The following is a 23,243-nucleotide window of genomic DNA, read 5'->3' as shown; positions in this document are numbered from 1 at the left end:
TCCTTCTCCTGGCAATCTTGATTCCAGTTTTTGATTCATCTAGCCCGGCATTTCACATAATGGACTCTGCGTATAAGTTAAATAAGCAAGTGACAATATACAGCACTGATGTATTCCTTCCCCAGTTTTGAATTAGTCAGTTGTTTCATGTCCGGTTGTAACTGTTGCTTCTTGACCTGCATACAGGTTTCTCAGGAGGCCGGTAAAGTGGTCTGGTATTCCATTCTATTTTAAGAATGTCCCACAGTTTGTTGGGATCCACAGTCAAAGGCTTTAGTGTAGTCAATGAAGCAGAAGCAGGTGATTTTCTGGAATTCTCTTGGTTTTTTTATGATCCACCAGATGTTGGCAGTTTGATCTCTGGTTCCCCTGCCTTTTCTAAATCCACCTTGTAGATGTGGAAGTTCTCAGTTCATGTACTGCTGAAGCCTACCTAAAGGATTTTGAGCATTAGCTTGCCAGCACGTGAAATGAGTGCAATTGTGCGGTAGATTGAACATTTTTTGAATTACCCTTGTTTGGGATTGAATTGAAAACTCACCTTTTCTATTCCTGTGGCCATTGCTGAGTTTTCCAAATTTGCTGGCATATTGAGTGCAGCACTTTGACCACATCATCTTTTAGGATTTGAAATAGCTCAGCTGAAATTCCATCACCTCCACTAGCTTTGTTCGTAGTAATGATTCCTAAGGCTCACTTGACTTCACACTCCAAAATATCTGGTTCTAGGTGAATGACCACACCATCATGTCTATCCATGTCCTTAAGACCTTTTTTGTACCGTTCTTCTGTGTATTGTTGCCACCTCTTCTTAATCTCACCTGCTTCTGTTAGGTCGTTACCATTTTTGTTCTTTATTGTGCCCATCTTTGCATGAAATACTCTCTTGGTATCTCTAGTTTTCTTGAAGAGATCTCTAGTCTTTCCCATTCTATTGTTTTCCTCTATTTCTTTGCATTGTTCACTTAAGAAGGACTTCTTACTCTCCTTGCTGTTCTTTGGAACTCTGCATTCAGATGGGTATATCTTTTCCTTTCTCTTTTACCTTCTGCTTTTCTTCTCAGCTATTTGTAAGCCTCCTCAGACAACCATTTTGCCTTCTTGCATTTCTTTTTCTTTGGGATGTTTTGGTCACCACCTCCTGTACAATGTTATGAACCTCTCTCCATAGTCCTTCAGTCACTCTGTCAGAATTAATCCCTTGAATCTATTTGTCACTTCTACTGTATATTCATAAGGGATTTGATTTAGGTCATACCTGAATGGCCTAGTGGTTTTACCTACTTTCTTCAATTTAAGTCTGATATTTACAGTAAGAAGCTGATGATCTGAGCCATAGTCAACTCCAGATCTTATTTTTGCTAACTTTATCGAGCTTCTCCATCTTCAGCTGCAAAGAATATAATCAATATGATTTCAGTATTGACCATCTGGTGATGTCCATGAATAGAATCATCTCTTGTATTGTTGGAAGAAGGTGTTTGCTAAGAATAGTGTGTTCTCTTGGCAAAACCCTGTTAGCCTTTACCCTCCTTCATTTTGTACTCCATGGCCAAACTTGCCTGTTACTTCAGGTATCTCTTGATTTCCTACTTTTGCATTTCAGTCTGCTATGATGAAAAGGACATTGGTTTAGTAGAGCTGCTATAAGAAAATACCACCAACTTAATGGCTTAAACAACAAACACAGCATCAGTTCAGTTCAATCGCTCAGTCGTGTCTGACTCTTTGCAACCCCATGAATCGCAGCACACCAGGCCTCCCTGTCCATCACCAACTCCCAGAGTTCACTCAGACTCACGTCCATCGAGTCAGTGATGCCATCCAGCCATCTCATCCTCTGTCGTCCCCTTCTCCTCCTGCCCCCAATCCCTCCCAGCATCAAAATCTTTTCCACTGAGTCAACTCTTCACATGAGGTGGCCAAAGTACTGGAGTTTCAGCTTTAGCATCATTCCTTCCAAAGAAATCCCAGGGCTGATCTCCTTCAGAATGGATTGGTTGGATTTCCTTGCAGTCCAAGGGACTCTCAAGAGTCTCCTCCAACACCACAGTTCAAAAGCATCAATTCTTCGGTGCTCAGCCTTCTTCACAGTCCAACTCTCACATCCATACATGACGATTGGCAAAACCATAGCCTTGACTAGACGGACCTTAGTCGGCAAAGTAATGTCTCTTCTTTTGAATATACTATCTAGGTTGGTCATAACTTTTCTTCCAAGGAGTAAGTGTCTGTTAATTTCATGGCTGCAATCACCATCTGCAGTGATTTTGGAGCCCCCAAAAATAAAGTCTGACACTGTTCCACTGTTTCCCCATCTATTTCCCATGAAGTGATGAGATCGGATGCCATGATCTTCGTTTTCTGAATGTTGAGCTTTTAAGACAACTTTTTCACTCTCCTCTTTCACTTTCATCAAGAGGCTTTTTAGTTCCTCTTCACTTTCTGCCATAAGGGTTGTGTCATCTGCATATCTGAGGTTATTGATATTTCTCCTGGCAATCTTGAATCCAGCTTGTGTTTCTTCCAGTCCAGCATTTCTCATGATGTACTCTGCATATAAGTTAAATAAGCAGGGTGACAATATAGAGCCTTGACATACTCCTTTTCCTAATTGGAACCAGTCTGTTGTTCCATGTCCAGTTCTAACTGTTGCTTCCTGACCTGCATACAGATTTCTCAAGAGGCAGGTCAGGTGGTCTGGTATTTCCATCTCTTTCAGAATTTTCCACAGTTTATTGTGATCCACACAGTCAAAGGCTTTGGTGTAGTCAATAAAGCAGAAATAGATGTTTTTCTGGAACTCTCTTGCTTTTTCCATGATCCAGCAGATGTTGGCAATTTGATCTCTGGTTCCTCTGCCTTTTCTAAAACCAGCTTGAACATCAGGAAGTTCACGGTTCACGTATTGCTAAAGCCTGGCTTGGAGAATTTTGAGCATTCCTTTACTAGCATGTGAGATGAGTGCAATTGTGTGGTAGTTTGAGCATTCTTTGGCATTGCTTTTCTTTGGGATTGGAATGAAAACTGACCTTTTCCAGTCTTGTGGCCACTGCTGAGTTTTCCAAATTTGCTGGCATATTGAGTGCAGCACTTTCACAGCATCATCTTTCAGGATTTGAAACAGCTCAACTGGAATTCCATCACCTCCACTAGCTTTGTTCGTAGTGATGCTTTCTAAGGCCCACTTGACTTCACATTCCAGGATGTCTGGCTCTAGATGAGCGATCACACCATCGTGATTATCTGGGTTGTGAAGATCTTTTTTGTACAGTTCTTCTGTATATTCTTGCCACCTTTTCTTAATCTCTTCTGCTTCTCTTAGGTCCATACCATTTCTGTCCTTTATCGAGCCCATCTTTGCATGAAATGTTCCCTTGGTATCTCTAATTTTCTTGAAGAGATCTCTTGTCTTTCCCGTTCTGTTCTTTTCCTCTATTTCTTTGCATTGATTGCTGAAGAAGGCTTTCTTATCTCTCCTTGCTGTTCTTTGGAACTCTGCATTCAAATGCTTATATCTTTCCTTTTCTCCTTTGCTTTTCGCCTCTCTTCTTTTCACAGCTATTTGCCATTTTGCTTTTCTGCATTTCTTTTCCATGGGTATGGTCTTGATCCTTGTCTCCTGTACAATGTCATGAACCTCTGTCCATAGTTCATCAGGTACTCTATCTATCAGATCTAGGCCCTTAAATCTATTTCTCACTTCCACTGTATAATCATAAGGGATTTGATTTATGTCATACCTGAATGGTCTAGCAGTTTTCCCTACTTTCTTCAATGTAAGTCTGAATTTGGTAATAAGGAGTTCATGATCCGAGCCACAGTCAGCTCCTGGTCTTGTTTTTGCTGACTGTATAGAGCTTCTCCATCTTTGGCTGCAAAGAGTATAATCAATCTGATTTCGGTGTTGACCATCTGGTGATGTCCATGTGTAGAGTCTTCTCTTGTGTTGTTGGAAGAGGGTGTTTGCTATGACCAGTGCATTCTCTTGGCAAAACTCTATGAGTCTTTGCCCTGCTTCATTCCACATTCCAAGGCAAAATTTGCCTGTTACTCCAGGTGTTTCTTGACTTCCTACTTTTGCATTCCAGTCCCCTATAATGAAAAGGACATCTTTTTGGGGGTGTTAGTTCTAAAAGGTCTTGTAGGTCCTCATAGAACCATTCAGCTTCAGTTTCTTCAGCGTTACTGGTTGGGGCATAGACTTGGATTACTGTGATATTGAATGGTTTGCCTTGGAAACGAACAGAGATCATTCTTTCGTTTTTGAGATTGCATCTATGTACTGCATTTCGGACTCTTTTGTTGACCATGATGGCTACTCCATTTCTTCTGAGGGATTCCTGCCCGCAGTAGTAGATATAATGGTCATCTGAGTTAAATTCACCCATTCCAGTCCATTTTAGTTCGCTGATTCCTAGAATGTCGACGTTTACTCTTGCCATCTCTTGTTTGACCACTTCCAATTTGCCTTGATTCATGGACCTGACATTCCAGGTTCCTATTCAATATTGCTCTTTATATATCTATATTTATAGACATATGTATACACATACCACTGTCTGGAAGTTAGAAATCCGAAATGAGGGTATTGGCAAGGTTGATTCTTTCTGAGGGCTGTGAAAGAAAATCTGTCCCATACCTCTGTTTCACTCTTTTGCTTGTCTTCTCCCTATGTGTCTTCTTGTGGTCTTTCCTCCACTTATTTTTCTTTTCCCCAATTTCCCCGTTTTATAAGGACATCAGTCATATTGGGTTAGGGTCCACCGTAATGACTTTAACTTAACTAATTACAATTACTCTTACAATTAGTAATTACAATTACTAATTACTTAACTAATTACAACTGCAATGACTATTTACAAATAAGTTCACATTCTGAGGTACTAGGGCTTACAATTTCAACACATGAATTTGGGGTGGTGGTGGGGGACACAGTTTAACCTATAGCAGCATCTCTGAATAAAGTTTTATAGTTTTTCTACATAGGTCTTTACATTCTTTGATTTATTCTGTGGTGTTTGTGTCAGTTACGTATGTATTACCTCTCGGCTTGGAATATAGCCTTCAATATATGGTCTGAAAATGTACTTCCATTAAGTATGTCTGCTTTTAACTACACATGATGTTAAACTTTCTCAGTAGATGGCAGTAGAGGGACATTGAAAAAGAGGCTTTCCTTCATCCAGCTGTGGCAGTGAGTTCATGGTGTAGGTGTGAGTCAGCTTAGTAGGCAGCTGCCTCAGCAGGAACTCAGGGTCCCTCAATAATCTTGCAGCCCCTGTCTGGCAGTAATCTGTCTACGGAACCTCTCAACACAGAAACTGGAACCCCTAAGGTTCTCTACCCCAGAATGATTATTACTAGCATGTTTACTCAAAGTCCTCCCTCCTGTGCCTGTTTCCCTGAAGGCTACTCACCCACACCAGTGTTCTGATTTTTCTGCAGAACCTATCACCAGCCTGTCTGTGGCCTGGAGGGGTCCCATCCTCTCTACTCACCCACTGTACATCCAAGTCACCAGTTTACTGATTACCTTCTCCCTGCCTATGCTCCAGAGGGTTGGATTGCCTTCTACTTGTCCAGAGACTGTAGACCAGAACCAGCCTGGCTAAATCAACCAATTTCTCTTCTATATATAGTGTACTGAACTCTCAGCCCTAGGGTGTCATACAGAGTTTCTTTATATCTTATAGTTATTCTTTTGTCATAGCTAATAAGAATTTGTACCAAATTTACACTTTTTCCTGCCATGTGTGATGCCTTTCCTGATTAGATCCATACTGATACAGTACTTCATTCTTCTGATGAAATTAATGTTCCTACATTTTAATTTTATTCATTCTCTATCACTTATTCATAGATATCTAGGGCTGTAAATTATATATAGTGTGTATATATGTATATATATATATTCCAGTATCCACAGTTTAGTTTATAGATTATTTTGAGTTTTCCAGTTCATAATCATGTCACCTTTCAATAATGACAGGTTTATCTCTCCATTCATAATGCTTATACATTTTATTTTTGCCTTACTGAGAGAATTAAGGTCTCCAATAGCATTGTTAAGTGGAACTACTTCTTTATTTCACTCTTTTAGTAAGATGTTTATTGTAGGGATTTAAAGGTAAATTTTATTCGGTTGAGAAAGTTTCTTTCTATTCTTAAATGTCTGAAAAAATACTATGAATGCAGCTTGACATTTGTCAGATATCTTCTACTGCATGTATATGATTTCCATGCTCTATTCTGTTAATATGGTAGATTACAATAATTTATTTCCAGCCTTGGTCTTGATGTATCACTTTGTTTATACTCGCTGAATTTATTTGATAATATTTTCTTAATAATTTTTCATCTATTTTCATGAATGTGATTCATCACTTATTCTTCTTTATTTATACCTTTATAATTATTTATTATAATAATTATATATTGTAATATTTACTATGAGAATCATTACCACATAATACGAATTAGGAAATGTTCCTTCTCACCTATGTTCCTTGGAAGGTTTTATAGAAGACTGGGGTTATTTTTTCCTTTAATATTTGGTAGGTCTAGAATATTTTATTTTTGCTTTATTATGAAAAGTTTTTAATACTCATTCATTTATTTTTATGGTTATAGTCTATTCATGATTTCTGTATCTTCTTGAATCAAGCTTGTTAAGCTATATTTTTCAAATATATATTAATTGATTTAAATATTCATGGAGGTTGTCATAAAATTTTGTATATTTTCTCATTATTTTTAAGTTATTGTTTTGATATCATATAGAAAAATGAGAATGAAATATAGATATGCATATAAAAATGAATACTTGTGGATTATCACTAAGGTCAAGAAATAAAACATTGCCAACCTTCTTGAAGTCCCCATGTGTCTTTTTCTTGCTGTAGTATCACCTTCACTCCTTGAAGTATCCACTATTCTTTTTTAGTAATTTTTTCATTGCTTTGTAATTTTTCCTACATATGCATATCTCTGAAACAGTACAGTTTCACTTTCCATGTTTCTTGCTGCTGCTGCTGCTAAGTCGCTTCAGTTGTGTCGGACTCTATGTGACCCCATAGATGGCAGCCCACCAGGCTTCCCCGTCCCTGGGATTCTACAGTCAAGAACAATGGAGTGGGTTGCCATTTCCTTCTCCAGGTTACTTAGATCTATATAAAAAAATCAGAAGGTATGTGTAATTTGTGTTTAGCTCTATTTACCCAGCATTATATTTGTGAAAGCCATTCATGTTATTGTTGCATAATATTCCATTATATTAACATACCAAAGTGTATTTGTGTAACCCACTGTTAATGGACATTTGGGATTTTCCAATTTTTAGCTATCATGAAAAATGCTGCTATTTATATTTACATCCATGTATCCATCTGCACAGATGCATACTTTTCTGTTAGGTACATATCTAGAAATGAAATTAGTGAGTCATAGAAGAGTGACAGTGAGTCATAACCTCAACTCTGCTAGAAAATGTTTTTCAAAGTGGTTGTATTCTTTTACACTCCACAATACATAAAAGTTCTTGGTTCTCCACACTGGTGACAATAGTTAGTATTGTGAGATATTTTCATTTTAAGCAGATAGATTTTTTTAAACTGTGTTTTATATTTGCTTTTTCCAGTGGGGTCTGGATCAATATGGAGGAGTAGGAAGGGCTTGAGCTCACCTCCTCCCACAGGCACACCAGTATTATAACTACTTACAGAGCAACTATCTCTGAGAATAACCTGAAGACTAGCAGAGAAGATTCTTCACAATTAAAAATACAAAGAAGTACCACAACAAAATGGGTAGGATGGGCACAGATGTGTTCTAGTCAGGAACCATACCCCCAGTGCAGCAACCCACAGGCAGGAGGAAAATCACAACCATGCAGGTCCTCCCCAAAGCAAGGAATCTGATCCCCACTTCTTGCTCCCAAACCCAGGGGACCCACACCAGGAAGATGAGCCCTCAAAATGTCTGACACTGAAAACCAGCAGGACATGTTCATGAGGGTCTTTGGGTTATAGGAAGCTAAGACTCCACTCTTAAATGGAATGCACAAAAACTCACTCACTCTGAGTCATAGTGCAGAGATAGCAGTTTGAAAGGTGCCAAGCTCAGATCTACTTGCTGATCTTGGAGAGCCTTTAAAAGGAGACAGGGGGCAGTTGGGATTCCCCTTGGAGACATAAATGCTGGCAGCAACCATTTTTGTGATCTCCTTCTCTGTGCTGACACTGGTGCTGGTGAATTTTGGAATCCTCCTTCTCGCCTGTTAGTGCTGGGGCATGCCATACACACCACCATGTATACAGCAGCTGCACACCATGGGGCCACACAGTCAGCTGTGCCCACAGGAGTTGCATGCTGCTGGGCCATGAAGCCAGCTGCACTGGCATCTGCCACACCAAATAGTGCACTCACAGCAGTTTCACAGTATAGGGTATCACAGCCAGCCCCCCAGAGGCCTGCCCAGCATACCACTATGCCAGCAGCAGTAGCATGACACTGGCTTCACAGCAAGCCATGCGGGGGGCCTACTCCACATACCAGTGTGCCTGGAGCAGTTGCCAAGATTCACAGCCAGTTGCATTGGGGGTCTATCCGGACCACCAGAAAGCTTGCAGCAGTTGCATGCAGGTGGATCTCATGGACAGCTATGCTGGAAGCCTGCCTTGCCCACCAGTGTGCACATAGCAAACAGCCTTGCCACAACAGAAAAGCACACACAACCCATGTAGGGAACAATCTTGAAGTGTTTGGCTCTGGTGGTCAGAGAGGAACATGTTGCTGGGCCCCATAGGATATCTCCTACAAAAGGTCACTTATCCAAGAAGGAGATTAATGAAACTACCTAACAAAGAAATAAACACAGAAAATTAGGCAAAATGATACAAAATACCAGATAAAGAACTAAATGAAATGGAGATAAGCAATATACCCAATATAGAGTTCTAGGGTATGATCATAAAGATGCTCACCAAACTTGGGAGAAGAATGGATGAGCATAGTGAGAACTTTAGCAAAGAGGTGGAATATAAAAAAAAAAAAAAGAAACTAATCAGATTTGAAGAATACAATAACTGAAATTTAAAATTCACTAGAATAAATCAACAGTAGATTAGATGATATAGAGATCAGTGATCTGGAAGACAAGAGTATTGAAATTACACCAGCTGGAAAGAAAAAAATAAGAAAAAATGAATATAGTTTGAGGGACTTCTGGGACAACAATAAGAATACTAATATTTGCATTGTAGGGGTCCCAGAAGGAAAAGAGAGAGAAAAAGGACAGAAAAATTAGCTGAAGAATTGATAGCTGGAAATTTCACTAAGCTGCAGAAGGAAACAGATACCTAGGTCCAGGAAGCACAGAAAGTCCTAAACAAGATGAACCCTAAGAGGTCCATAAAAAGAAAAATTATAATTAAATTATATAATTAATTTATAATGAAAATTTCAAAAAATTAAAAATGAAGAGAGACTTAAAAGCAGCAAGAGAAAAATAACTAGTTACATACAAGGGAACTCTGAGATCATCAGCTGACTTTTCAGTAAAAACTCTACAGGTCAGAAGGGCATGGCATGATATATTTAAAGTGTTAAAAGAAAAAAATCCTACAACAAAGACTATTCCATTTGGCAAGGTTGTCAATCAGAACTGAAGGCAACAAAGAGATTTACAGACAAGCAAAAGCTAAAGGAGTTTATCAACACTAAACCTGTCTTACAAGAAATGTTAAAGGAGCTTGTTTAAGAGGAAGAGAAAAGGCCGTAACAAGAAATATGAAAATTATGAAAGGAAAAAATCTCATTGGTAAATGCAAATGTATAATAACTGTAGTAGATCAATCACTTGATTAAAAGATTAAAGTTAGTAGGAACATTAAAAGACAAAAACTAGTAAAAAATCATCAGTGTCTACAGTAAGTAGTTAAGGGATAAAAAATTATAAAATATGACATAAAAATATAAAACATGGGGGAATTAAAAATGTAGAACTTTTAGAATGCATTGGACTTAAGAGATCATCAACTTAAAATGCTCAACTACATACGCAGATTGTTATATATGAGTCTCATATTAACCACAAACCAAAAATCTATAATAGCTCCACAAAAAGTAAAAGAAATCCAAATGTAACACTAAAAATAGTCATCAAATTAGAAGAAAGGAGAGCAAGAGACAGAGAAGAACTACAAAACAACCAGAAAACAATTAACAAAATGGCAGTAAGTATATACTTATCAATAATTTTTAAAAGTAAATGGATTAAATGTGCCAATCAAGGTACATAGGGTGGCTGAGGGATTAAAAAAATAAGACCTATTTATATACTGGCTACAAAAGACTCACCTCAGATCTAAAGATATACACACGGACTGAAAATGGAGAGATGGAAAAAGATATACACAAGGACTGAAAATGGAGAGATGGAGAAAGATACTCCATGTAATGGAGTAGCAATTCTTAGACAAAATACACTTTTAAATGGCTATAACAAGATAGTAAGAATGATAAAGGGGTCAATTGAACAAGAGGATATAACATTTATAAATATCTATGCTCCCAGTATAGAAGCACATAAACACATAAAGCAAATATTAACACAGAGGAAGAAATAAACAGTAACAAACACAATAATAGTAAGACATTTTACCACTCCACTTGCATCAATGGTTAGACCATCCAGACAGAAAATAAGGAAACATTGGTTTTAAATGCTACTTTAGACTTATATCAATAGTTAGACCATCCAGACAGAAAATCAATGAGGAAACATTGGTCTTAAATGATAATTTAGACCAGATTCACTTAATAGATATATACAGAACATTCTACCCAACAGTATCGGAATACACATTCTTTTTAAGTGCACATGAAACAGTCTCCAAAATACATCATATGCTAGGTCACAAGAAAGTCTCAATAACTTTAAAAAGATTGAAATCATATCAAGTATTCTTTCCAACCACAATTGTATGCAACTAGAAATCAATTACAATAATAAAACTGGAAAAAACACAACATATGGAAGCTAAACAACATGGTGCCAAACAACCAATTGGTCAACCAAGAAATAAAAAAGGAAATAAAAAAATACCTTGAGACAAATTAATGTAAACAAAGTTATCAAAATCTATAGGACACTGCAAGAGCAGTTGTAATAGGGAAATTTATAATGATACAAGCTCACCTCAGTAAAGAAGAAAAACCACAAATAAATAATCTAACATTATACCCAAAGGAACTAGAAAATGAAGAAAAAATAAAGGCCAATGTGACTAGAAGGAAGGAAGTAATAAAGACCAGTGTGAAAATAAATGAAATAGAGACTTTAAAATACCAATAGAAAAGATCACTGAAACTAAGAGTTGGTTCTCTGAAAAGATAAACATAACTGATAGCTGTTAAGCCAGACACATCAAGAAAAAAAGAGAGCCAAAATAACTAAAATTGGAAACAAAAAAGAAGTTACAATCAACAAAACAGAAATGTAAAAGGATCACAAGAGATTACTATAAACAACTATATGAAAACACATTGGACAACCTAGAGGAAATGTATAATTTTATAGAAAATGTACAAACTTATAAGACTGAGTCAGGAAGAAATAGAAAATCTGAAGACTTTACCAATAGTGGGACTGAATCAATAATAATAATAAACCATTCACAACAAACACCCAGGAACAGACAGCTTCACAGGTGAATTCTGCACAACATTTAAAGAAGAGTTAATACCTATCCTCCTGAAGCTATTCTAAAAAAAATTAGAGAGGAAAGCAGAGAAGGAATGGCAACCCACTCCAGTACTCTTGCCTGGAAAATCCCATGGATGGAGGAGCCTGGTAGGCTGTAGTCCATGGGGTCGCGAATAATCAGACACAACTGAATGACTTCACTTTCACTTTTCACTTTCATGCAGTGGAGAAGGAAATGGCAACCCACTCCAGTATTCCTGCCTGGAGAATCCCAGGGACGGGGGAGCCTGGTGAGCTGCCATCTATGGGGTCACAGAGAGTCAGACACGACTAAAGCGACTTAGCAGCAGCAGCAGCAGCAGAGAAGAAAAATCACTCCCTAATTTGTTTATGAGGCCAACATTACCCTGATACCAAAACTAGAAAAAGACACTACCACTAAAAAATTTTCAGACTAATATCCCTGATGAATATATATGCAAATCTTCAACAAAATACAAGCCAAATACAAAAATAAAATGATCATACAATATGATCAAATGGGATTCATCCCAGGGATGCAGGAGTAGTTCAATCAATGTGATCCCCAAATCAGTCAACATGATTTTCCATGTTAACAAAACATATATAAAAGAGAAAAAAAATCTCATTATCATCTCAGTCAGTGCAGAAAAAGCACTGGAAAAAATCCAGCATCCATTTTTTATAAAAACTCTCAACAAAGTGGATGTGGAAGGAACATACCTCAACATAAAAAGGGCATATATGACAAATCCACACCTAACATATTCAACTGAGAAAAGCTGAAAGAGCAGCAATAACACAAGGATGCTCACTTTCATCACTTTTATCCAAAATAGTATTAGAAACTCTAGCCACAATAATCAAACAAGGTGAAGATAGATAAGGAATCCAAACTAGAAGCAGTAGCAGACTTTATTTTCTTGGGCTCCAAAATCACTGTGGACAATGACTGCAGGCATAAAATTTTAAAATGCTTGGTCCTTGGAAGGAAAGCTATGGCAAACTTAGCATATTAAAAAGCAGATACATCTCTTTGCCAACAAAGTTCCATATAGTCAAAGCTATGGTTTTTCCAGTTATGTACAGCTGTGAGAGTTGGGCCATAAAGAAGTCTGAGTGCCCAAGAATTGATGCTTTCGAATTGTGGTGCTGGAGAAGACTCTTGAGAATCCCTTGGGCTGCAAGGAGCTCAAACCAGTAGATACACACACACACACACACACACACACACATACACATGTATGTATACACTGAAGAATATTATTCAGCCATAGAAAAGAATGAAATCTTGCCATTTGTGGCAAAATCAAGGGACTTTCAGGGTATATTGCTAAGTGAAATAAGTCAGAAGAAAACAAATACTACATGATTTCTCTAATATGTGGAATCTATAATAAACAAAACAAATGAACAAACAAAACAAAACAGACCTATAGATACCAAATTGATACTCATAGAGACCAAATTGATGTTTGCAAGGGGGAGGGGAACAGATAAGAGAACAGATAAGAGTTGAAGGGGATTAACAGATGCAAACTTCCAGCTATGTTACAGTAATATAATGTACACATAGGAATATTATTAATAATATTGTAACAAATTTATATGTGGCATATAATAATTGGATTTATTATGGTGATCATTTTATAATGTATAAAAATATTGAATCAATATATCATACATCTAATATAAAATTATTTGTCAATTAAAACTATTTCTTTAAAGATTAAAAAACACCTTCCTCTTTCTTGATAAGTTTGGTCACCAGGATGTTGAGTTTGGTGTAGATGTGAACCTCATAATCTGACCCCCTCAGATTGACCTGTCATTTACTGTCTGGGCTTGCCATATGAGGACTGTAATTTCCTTGTCTGGCACTCTCTCCACATACCAGGAGATGGCATGGAGCAGAAGCTTGGGGTGGGGTAGGGCGGATAGATCAAACATGTAAGGGGGGGCAATAATATCCTAAATAAAGGAGTTCTGAGAGAATATCCCTCCTCTCACACATCTTTTTGGAATGTTATATGACTCAACGACATGGAAAGATTATTTCAGGAGATTATTGATTATCCAAAATTTTAATAGTGATGTGATTGTCACCAGAAAATATTATTTGCCTTTTGCTCCCCAGGAATGACCAAAGAGCAAAACCCAAATTAAACAAAACAAGATCCTGTTATCTGAAGTCAACAACAATCTCCCAAACGGAGCTCTCCTAACCTAACTTATGGAGGTTTTACTTGGAACAGCTTTTGTTCTTGAACTTTTATATAAATTACAGCTGTTCCTTTGGTTATGCATTCATTCAACATTTATTTAGCTCCTGCTATGTACCAGGCAATATTCTAAGTATATATGCTAAGAAAATTGACTGAGAAGTATTCTTGTCTTTTTAAACTCAGTCCCTTTTAACTCAAATATTTTAAGACTCTAGTTTAAAAACCCCACATTGATCTCTTTTATATACCATAGCCTCTCTTACTTTATTTGAGAAATCTATATTTTTATATATTTTGCTTAATCATGGGCTACATGAATTCTTTTAGTAAAATTGAAAATATGTGTATATGTGTTTGTGTGGAGTTAGAATAAAATCTCAAGAGGTAGAAAGGACCTTAAAGGTCTTCTGTGCAATCCTACCGAATGAGTATTTTCTTTCTACAAGTCCTTTAGAGTAGGCATTTAACTTTTGCTTGAATACATCTGGTGATGAGAAGCTCAATACCTTGCAAAGCATTTTGTTGTAGAACACTCTTCTCTTTTAAATTATCCTTGCGATTTACAATTAGGATGAAACTACTGATGTGCTTGGTTTTGATCTGGAAATGAGGAAAGTGAGTATAGCTTATGTGATCTAGAGATGAAAAGGGTACAAGAGAGCTTCAAGAAATGAAAGGGGTACTTGGGAGGAAGACCTTGAAAGTCATAAAAATAACTGGACCCATGGGAAAGCTTGCTAGAGCCTAGAGGAGGTTCCCTGGGTTTCAGGAATTCAGTTGGCTGACAGGGATGCCAGTGTGGCTGCAGCAGAAAGAGAAGGGCAGCAGACAGAGGGAGAGGACATCAGAAAGGGAGATGGTCAGGATCATACAGCCCTGTTTGGATTTTATTCTTTAAGTTTAGTGGGGGTTTTTCAGCAGGGAAACTATTATTTTTGCCTTTTTTACACATTCCCATGGCATTTATTTTATAACTAGAAGTTTGTACCTTTTGATCCTCCTCCTTGTCTTGCTTTTAAAACACAATTCTAGTTGTGCAATTCTTTCAGCATACCCCCTGCTTTGTCACTTTATACCTCACTCCAGAAAACCTAAACTATTAATAATCCCCTGACTATACCAGATGGAGGGAGCATATCATCTTTCCCTACACTTATATGCATACCCACTTCTCTTTTCCTACAGTTCCTTTCTCCCTGCTCTTGTCCATCTGGCAAATGATTTTCAAACAATTATCTCATTCTTATGTCTTAGTTTCTTCAAATTTAAAGTAGGTATCATAATAATACCTAGCTCACAGGATTTGTATAAGCCTTAAATAAGGTAATCCACTTAAGTGCAATCCAGGCTGTGGCTAGAGAGACACATAAACTGTCCTACAGAAGCTGAGAGGAGGGAGGAGCTGATTGCTGAGTTGGTTTGGGAAGGCTTTTTAGAGAGGAAACATCTGAGCTGAGGCATGAAATACAGGAATAATTCTGTTCAAGACAGCTTAACTCAAAACTTAGACATTTGTTTCTTCATTTCCAAGGGGGGAAAAAAGCCCGTATTAAAAATGGCTTTTCCTGGGTAATCATTCTATTAATTAAATTCTTGGCTTCTCTTTTGTGCATTAGCCGAGTGGCCACCAGGAGGCAGCACAAATTAATAAAATCATGTATCCCAGAGACACTGCATCCCTTTGCTTATAGTTCTTTCATAAATTAGGATGTTCTCAAGTAACTTAATACAGAAACCAGACTGAGCTCTCTACAATATTCTCAAAATCCTGCTCACCAAGATTAGGCAAGGTGTAACTACACCCAGGTCTGTAGAAGCCTATGATGGAACTCAAGACACTGACATCTACCCTGAAGGGCCTGGTCTAGGAGACCCCTCAGAGCCTACTGGGTACAAGTGGTAGCTTGCAGCAGTTGGACTTTATTTTCTTAGGCTCCAAAAGCACTGCAGACAGTGACTGCAGCCATGAAATTAAAGAGACTTGCTTCTTAGAAGGAAAGCTATGACAAACCTTGACAGTATATTAAAAAGCAGAGACATCACTTTGCTGACAAAGGTCCATATAGTCAAAGCGATGATTTTTCCAGTAGTAATGTACAGATGTAAGAGCTTGACCATAAAGAAGGCTGAGCATGCAAGAATTGATGCTTTGGAACTGTGGTGCTGGAGAAGACTCTTGAGAGTCCCTTGGACTACAAGATCAAACCAGTCAATCCTAAAGGAAATCAACCCTGAATATTCATTGGAAGGACCGTTGCTGAAGCTGAAGCTCTAATATTTTGGCCACCTGATGCAAAGAGCCAACTCATTGGAAAATACCTGTTGCTGGGAAAGATTGAGGGTAGAAGGAGAAGATAGTAGCAGAGGATGAGATGGTGAGTTAGCATCACTGACTCAATGGCCATGAATCTGAGCAAACTCTGGGAGATAGTGAAGGACAGGGAAGGCTGGCATGCTGCAGTCCATGCAGTCCCAAAGAGTTGGACACGACTTAGTGACTGCACAACAACAACAACGACAAAGGCATGAGGTCACAGGCTGTAACGTCGGACAGGAACTCATATATTAGAGTCCATTTCTTCTGTAGTAGATGGTTTAATGCACTGTCCAAATCCCTTTCAGGACTCAAGTATTTTTAATCTCCTAGATGCTAGAAGCAGTGTCTGAAGATAGCTTTTTGGGAATTGTCATTCGACTCTACACATGGACATCGCCAGATGGTCAACACAGAAATCAGATTGATTATATTCTTTGCAGCCAAAGATGAAGAAACTCTATACAGTCAGCAAAAACAAGACTGGGAGCTGAGGGCTCAGATCATGAACTCCTTATTGCTAAATTCAGACTTAAATGGAAGAAAGTGGGGAAAGCCACTAGACCATTCAGGTATGATGGAAATCAATCCCTTATGACTGTACACTGGAAGTGAGAAATAGATTTAAGGGACTAGATCTGATAGAGTGCTGATGAACTATGCACAGAGGTTCATGACATTGTACAGGAGACAGGAATCAAGAACATCCCCAAGAAAAAGAAATGCAAAAAGGCTGTCTGGAGAGGCCTTACAAATAGCTGTGAAAAGAAGAGAAGCGAAAAGCAAAGGAGAAAAGGAAAGATATAAGCATCTGAATGCAGAGTTCCAAAGAATAGCAAGGAGAGATAAAGCCTTCCTCAGCGATCAGTGCAAAGAAATAGAGAAAAACAATAGAATGGGAATGACTAGAGATCTCTTTGAGAAAATTAGAGAGACCAAGGTAACATTTCATGCAAAGTTGGGCTCAATAAAGGACAGAAATAGTATGAACCTAACAGAAGCAGAAGATATTAAGAAGAGGTGGCAAGAATGCATGGAAGAACTGTACAAAAAAGACCTTCATGACCCAGATAATCACGATGGTGTGATCACTCACCTAGAGCCAGACATCCTGGAATGTGAAGTCAAGTGGGCCTTAGAAAGCATCACTACAAACAAAGCTAGTGGAGGTGATGGAATTCCAGTGGAGGTATTTCAAATCCTGAAAGATGATGCTGTGAAAGTGCTGCACTCAATATGCCAGCAAATTTGGAAAACTCAGCAGTGGCCACAGAACTGGAAAAGGTCAGTTTTCATTCCAATCCCAAAGAAAGGCAATGCCAAAGAATGCTCAAACTACCACACAATTGCACTCATCTCACACACTAGTAAAGTAATGCTCAAAATTCTCCAAGCCAGGCTTCAGCAATACGTGAACCATGAACTTCCAGATGTTCAAGCTAGTTTTAGAAAAAGCAGAGGAACCAGAGATCAAATTGCCAACACGTGCTGGATCATCACAAAAGCAAGAGAGTTCTAGAAAAACATCTATTTCTGCTTTCTTGACTATGCCAAAGCCTTTGACTGTGTGGATCATAATAAACTGTGGAAAATTCTGAAAGAGATGGAAATACCAGACCACCTGACCTGCCTCTTGAGAAACGTGTATGCAGGTCAGGAAGCAACAGTTAGAACTGGACATGGAACAACAGACTGGTTCCAAATGGGAAAAAGAGTACATCAAGGCTGTATATTGTCACCCTGCTTGTTTTTTGTTTTTGTTTTTAATATAAATTTATTTATTTTAATTGGAAGCTAATTACTTTACAATATTATATTTGTTTTGCTTATGAAGAGTACATCATGAGAAACGCTGGGCTGGAGGAAGCACAAGCTGGAATCAAAATGGCCGGGAGAAATATCAGTAACCTCGGATATCCAGATGACACCACCCTTATGGCAGAAAGTGAAGAAGAACTAAAGAGCCTCTTGATGAAAGTGAAAGAGAAGAGTGAAAAAGTTGGCTTAAAGCTCAACATTCAGAAAATGAAGATGATGGCATCAGGTCCCATCACTTCATGGAAAATAGATGGGGAAACAGTGGAAACAGTGTCAGACTTTATTTTGGGGGTTCCAAAATCACTGCAGATGGTGATTGCAGCCAGAAATTAAAAGATGCTTATTCCTTTGAAGGAAAGTTATGACCAACCTAGACAGCATATTCAAAAGCAGAGACATTACTTTGCCAACAAAGGTCTGTCTAGTCAAGGCTATGGTTTTTCCAGTGGTCATGTATGGATGTGAGAGTTGGACTATAAAGAAAGCTGAGTGCCAAAGAATTGATGCTTTTGAACTGTGATGTTGGAGAAGGCTCTTGAGAGTCCCTTGGACTGCAAGGAGATCCAACCAGTTCACCCTAAAGGAGATCAGTCCTGAGTGTTCATTGGAAGGACTGTTGTTGAAGCTGAAACTCCAATACTTTGGCCACCTGATGCGAAGAGCTGACTCATTGGAAAAGACCCTGATGCTGGGAAAGATTGAAGGTAGGAGGAGAAGGGGACAAAAGAGGATGAAATGGTTGGATGGCATCACTGACTCAATGGACATGGATTTGGGTGGACTCCGGGAATTGGTGATGGACAGGGAGGCCTCGCGTGCTGTGGTTCATGGGGTCACAAAGAGTTGGGCATGACTGAGTGACTGAACTGAACTGAACTGAAGAAAGCTGTGTTGCCCAAAGCTGCATTCCCAAAGATGCAAGTATTCATTGCCTTATATCGAGGTTAAAAAGAAAAAACCTTTTATTCTTTTTTTTTTTTTTTTACTTTACAATTCTGTATTGGTTTTGCCATACATTGACATTGACATGAATCCACCACGGGTGAAAAATGAGATCATGCATGTAAAAAAGAAAAAACCTGATGGCTGGCTCCATTTCAGGAGGGCCATCCCAATCCAGAACTCCTGTGGGATCACCTGGAGTCTTTGTTGAGGCTTTATCATAGTTTGGCATCTGTGTCTGCCTAATCCTGCTTCTTTCCTTCCCCCGAGGCTTTATCATAGTTTGCCATCTGTGTCTGCCTAATCCTGCTTCTTTCCTTCCCCGGTCAGCAGTCAATTCTGAAAGTGAAAGTGAAGTCGCTCAGTTGTGCCAACTCTTTGCGACCCCATGGATAGTAGCCAGCACCAAGCTCCTCTATCCATGGGATTTTCAAGGCAAGAGTACTGGAGTGGGTTGCCATTTCCTTCTTCAGGGAATCTTCCCAACCCAGGGATCGAACCCAGGTCTCTCACATTGTAGACAGACGCTTTACCATCTGAGCCACCATTCTGAGAGCATCTCAATAAACTTTCTGCACACTAAGCTCTGAGTCAGTCAGGTTCCCTGGAGAGCTCAGTCCCACCTTTGTTTTACATGTGGGGAGACTCGGGCAATTTTGAGTGTCATATTTTGAGAGAAGGGATCACTGTCAGTGGCCAAAGACCTCAAATCTAAGGAGAGCAGTCCTCAAAGACATGCTGAACATTGTGAACAAGTCCTTGATAGCAAGGTTTGTCTGTCTTCTTCCCTATATCTCTAGTGCCTCCACATAGTAGGCATTCAATAAATGAATGTTTAATGATTGAATAAATGAACACCAGTTCTTACATAGCAGATATAAGCAAGAGTCCCTCAGACCCTCTTAGGAGGAAGCTATTGAGACTAGGTTCTACTTCTTGATGTCTCTAGCCAGGTGTTTTCTTTTTGAAATCCCATAGCTGTCCTCAGAGAAAACATTCTTCTCAATCCCCATCAAGAATGGCAAGAAGCTTTGGAGTGGCATGCCTAACTGTATGTCAGGCTTTGGTTGCACTGACTGCATGAGCCTGTCAAACTGAGAATAGACACCTAAACCATCTTCATGCACCCTAGCTGGAAAATGTAAATATTAAGACAGAGAGTGCCCGTATTTTTGAGGCCCCAGGTCAAAATCAAGAGAAATTAGTTTTAATTATTAATATATTCTAGTCAGTACAGAGAGGATTCCTCTGACATTAACTGAGATTGACTTTACTAACCCACTCTTTACACTGCCACTTTTTTCTTTTTTTTACTTCTGGTATATCTAAGATAATGGCCTAGAAAAAACAAAGCACTGTAGCCCATAGAAGATTAAGAGCATTGTTTATAAAATCAGAGATGCTTTTGTTCAAATCTTGGAACTTTATTGGCAGTGTGACCCTAGGTGAGTTACTTAATGGTTCTTTACTTCAGTTTCCTCATCTATAAAATAGGGATAAAAATATTAATATCTCCTTGGAGGTTTTACTGTAAAAATTAATAATTGTTTTAAAATAAATAATTGTTGATTATTTATTTATTTTTGACTGCACTGGGTCTTTCTGCTGCACCAGGGCTCTCTCTAATTGAGGTGAATGGGGGCCACTCTCCAGTTGCAGTGTGTAAGCTTCTCACTGTGGTGGCTTCTCATTGGGAAGCTTGGGCTCTGGGTGTGCGGGCTCAGTAGTTGTGATGCACGGGTTTAGTTGCCCCCTTGGCGTGTGGAATCTTCCTAGGCCAGGGACTGAACCCATGTCTCCTGCATTGGCAGGCAGATTCTTAACCACTGGACCACCATGGAAGTCCTGTGAAAATTAAATGAATTAATATATATAACGTGTTCAGAACAGTTGCTGAGCATCTAGGAAGTGTTTTATAATGCAGGTGGGATCCCATCTTTCCACATTTCTAAAGAGACTCTAGATACTGGAATACGTATTCTAAGGAGCCTGTGGAGTCCTGGATGTCCTTTGCTTTAGGGTTATCTGCCTCTGTGGCTATTGTTTGTTTAACTGTATAACTTATGAGAAGCTAAGGTTTCTGGTTGGAAGATGAAAAAGATGCCTAATTTTAGCCACCCTCAAGTAACTGGTAAGCTGTTTTTCTTTTATTATTATTATAGCTCTTAAAGGTATAGAGTGTTTGTACTTAAAAACAGTTACCTCCATTCTATAAATACCACTGGAGAGATTTCCAACCCTGGCCCTAGTCAACTTATTCATATCCCTTGGGGCAAAGGGGTAAGGGTAGATGTTGTGGAAATTCCACACAAATTGAATTCCCCCCTTAAGTACTCTGTATGTGAGGAGATGTACAGGATCAAAAAAATAATAATAATAAAGTGACAGTATAATTATGGGTCCCCTGCAAAGTGTACTCCCATGGAATCTTATTGGGATAGTTCAAGATCACTTGCCTGCTAGTTAAGGTGACATATTATTTTATGTACTTCCCAAGTTTTTTTTTAATGATTATCTGATAATTCAGAAAAATGGGATGTTCCATTGAGAGTCTCTCCTTGGAAAGGAATACTCATCCAATTCCTTCTGTTATTTTGGGATGCAAATTATGTCTTATGGAATTATGCGATTGTTCAAATTCAGTGTTTCAGGGTCAAGGGTTTGGTGTTGGAGGGAGAAGGGCTTCCTACTGCTAAGGTCTGGCAATCAAAATTAAAAGGTAACTGACCATCCCTCCCTTGGCTAAGAACATGAAGGGTGCTTTCCTCTGGACATCCATACAAGGGGTGTCTTATAAATAGACAAATATTAGTTACAAAGATAAAGATGATTGAAAGCAAATAAGATTATGGCAAAATAAAAGTTAATAAATGTGATTTAGGAAACTACAGCATGCAAAAGGAGTTCAGCTCAGTTCAGTCACTCAGTTGTGTCCAACTCTTTGCAACCCCATGAACCAAAGCATGCCAGACCTCCCTGCCCATCACCTACTCCCGGGGTTTACCCAAACTCATGTCCATTGAGTAGTGATGCCATCCAACCATCTCCTCCTCTGTGTCCCCTTATCCTCCTGCCTTCAATCTTTCCCAGAATCAGGGTCTTTTCCAATGAGTCAGCTCTTCGCATCAGGTGGCCAAAGTATTGGAGTTTCAGCTTCAACATCAGCCCTTCCAATGAACACTCAGGACTGATCTCCTTTAGGGTGGACTGGTTGGATCTTCTTGCAGTCCAAGGGACTCTCAAGAGTCTTCTCCAACACCACAGTTCAAAAGCATCAATTCTTTGGCACTCAGCTTTCTTTATAGTCTGACTCTCACATCCATACATGACTACTAGAAAAACCGTAGCCTTGACTAGACAGACCTTTGTTGGCAAAGTAATGTCTCTGCTTTTTAATGTGCTATCTATGTTGGTCATAGCTTTTCTTCCAAGGAGCAAGCATCTTTTAATTTCTGGCTGCAATTACCATCTGCAGTGATTTTGGAGCCCAGAAAAATAAAGTCTGACACTGTTCCACTGTTCCCCCATCTATTTGCTGTGAAGTGATGGCACCGGAAGCCATGAGCTTAGTTTTTTTAATGTTGAGTTTTAAGCCAACTTTTTCACTCTCCTCCTTCACTTTTATCAAGAGGCTCTTTAGTTCTTCACTTTCTGCCATAAGGGTGGTGTCATCTGCATATCTGAGGTTGTTGATATTTCTCCCAGCTATTTTGATTCCAGCTTGTGCTTCATCCAGCCCAGTGTTTCTCATGATGTACTCTGCATATAAATTAAATAAGCAGGGTGACAATATACAGCCTTGACGTACTTCTTTTCCAATCTGGAACCAGTCTGTTGTTCCGTGTCCAGTTCTAACTGTTGCTTCCTCACCTGCATACAGGTTTCTCAGGAGGCAGGTCAGGTGTTCTGGTATTCCCATCTCTTTCAGAATTTTCCACAGTTTATTGTGATCCACACAGTCAAAGGCTTTGTCATCGTCAATAAAGCAGAAATAGATGTTTTTCTGGAATTCTCTTGCTTTTTCGATGATCCAGTGTATGTTGGCAATTTGATCTCTGGTTCCTCTGCCTTTTCTAAATCCAACTTGGAAGTTCACAGTTCATGTATTGTTGAAGCCTAGGTTGGAGAATTTTGAGCATTACTTTACTAGCATATGAGATGAGTGCAATTGTGTGGTAGTTTGAGCATTCTTTGGCCTTGCCTTTCTTTGGGATTG

Source organism: Oryx dammah, unplaced genomic scaffold (assembly GCF_014754425.2).
Source record: "Oryx dammah isolate SB20612 unplaced genomic scaffold, SCBI_Odam_1.1 HiC_scaffold_23, whole genome shotgun sequence".
Taxonomy (NCBI): domain Eukaryota; kingdom Metazoa; phylum Chordata; class Mammalia; order Artiodactyla; family Bovidae; genus Oryx; species Oryx dammah.
The sequence above is the reverse complement of the archived record's forward strand: the minus strand, read 5'-3'. Positions refer to the sequence as shown.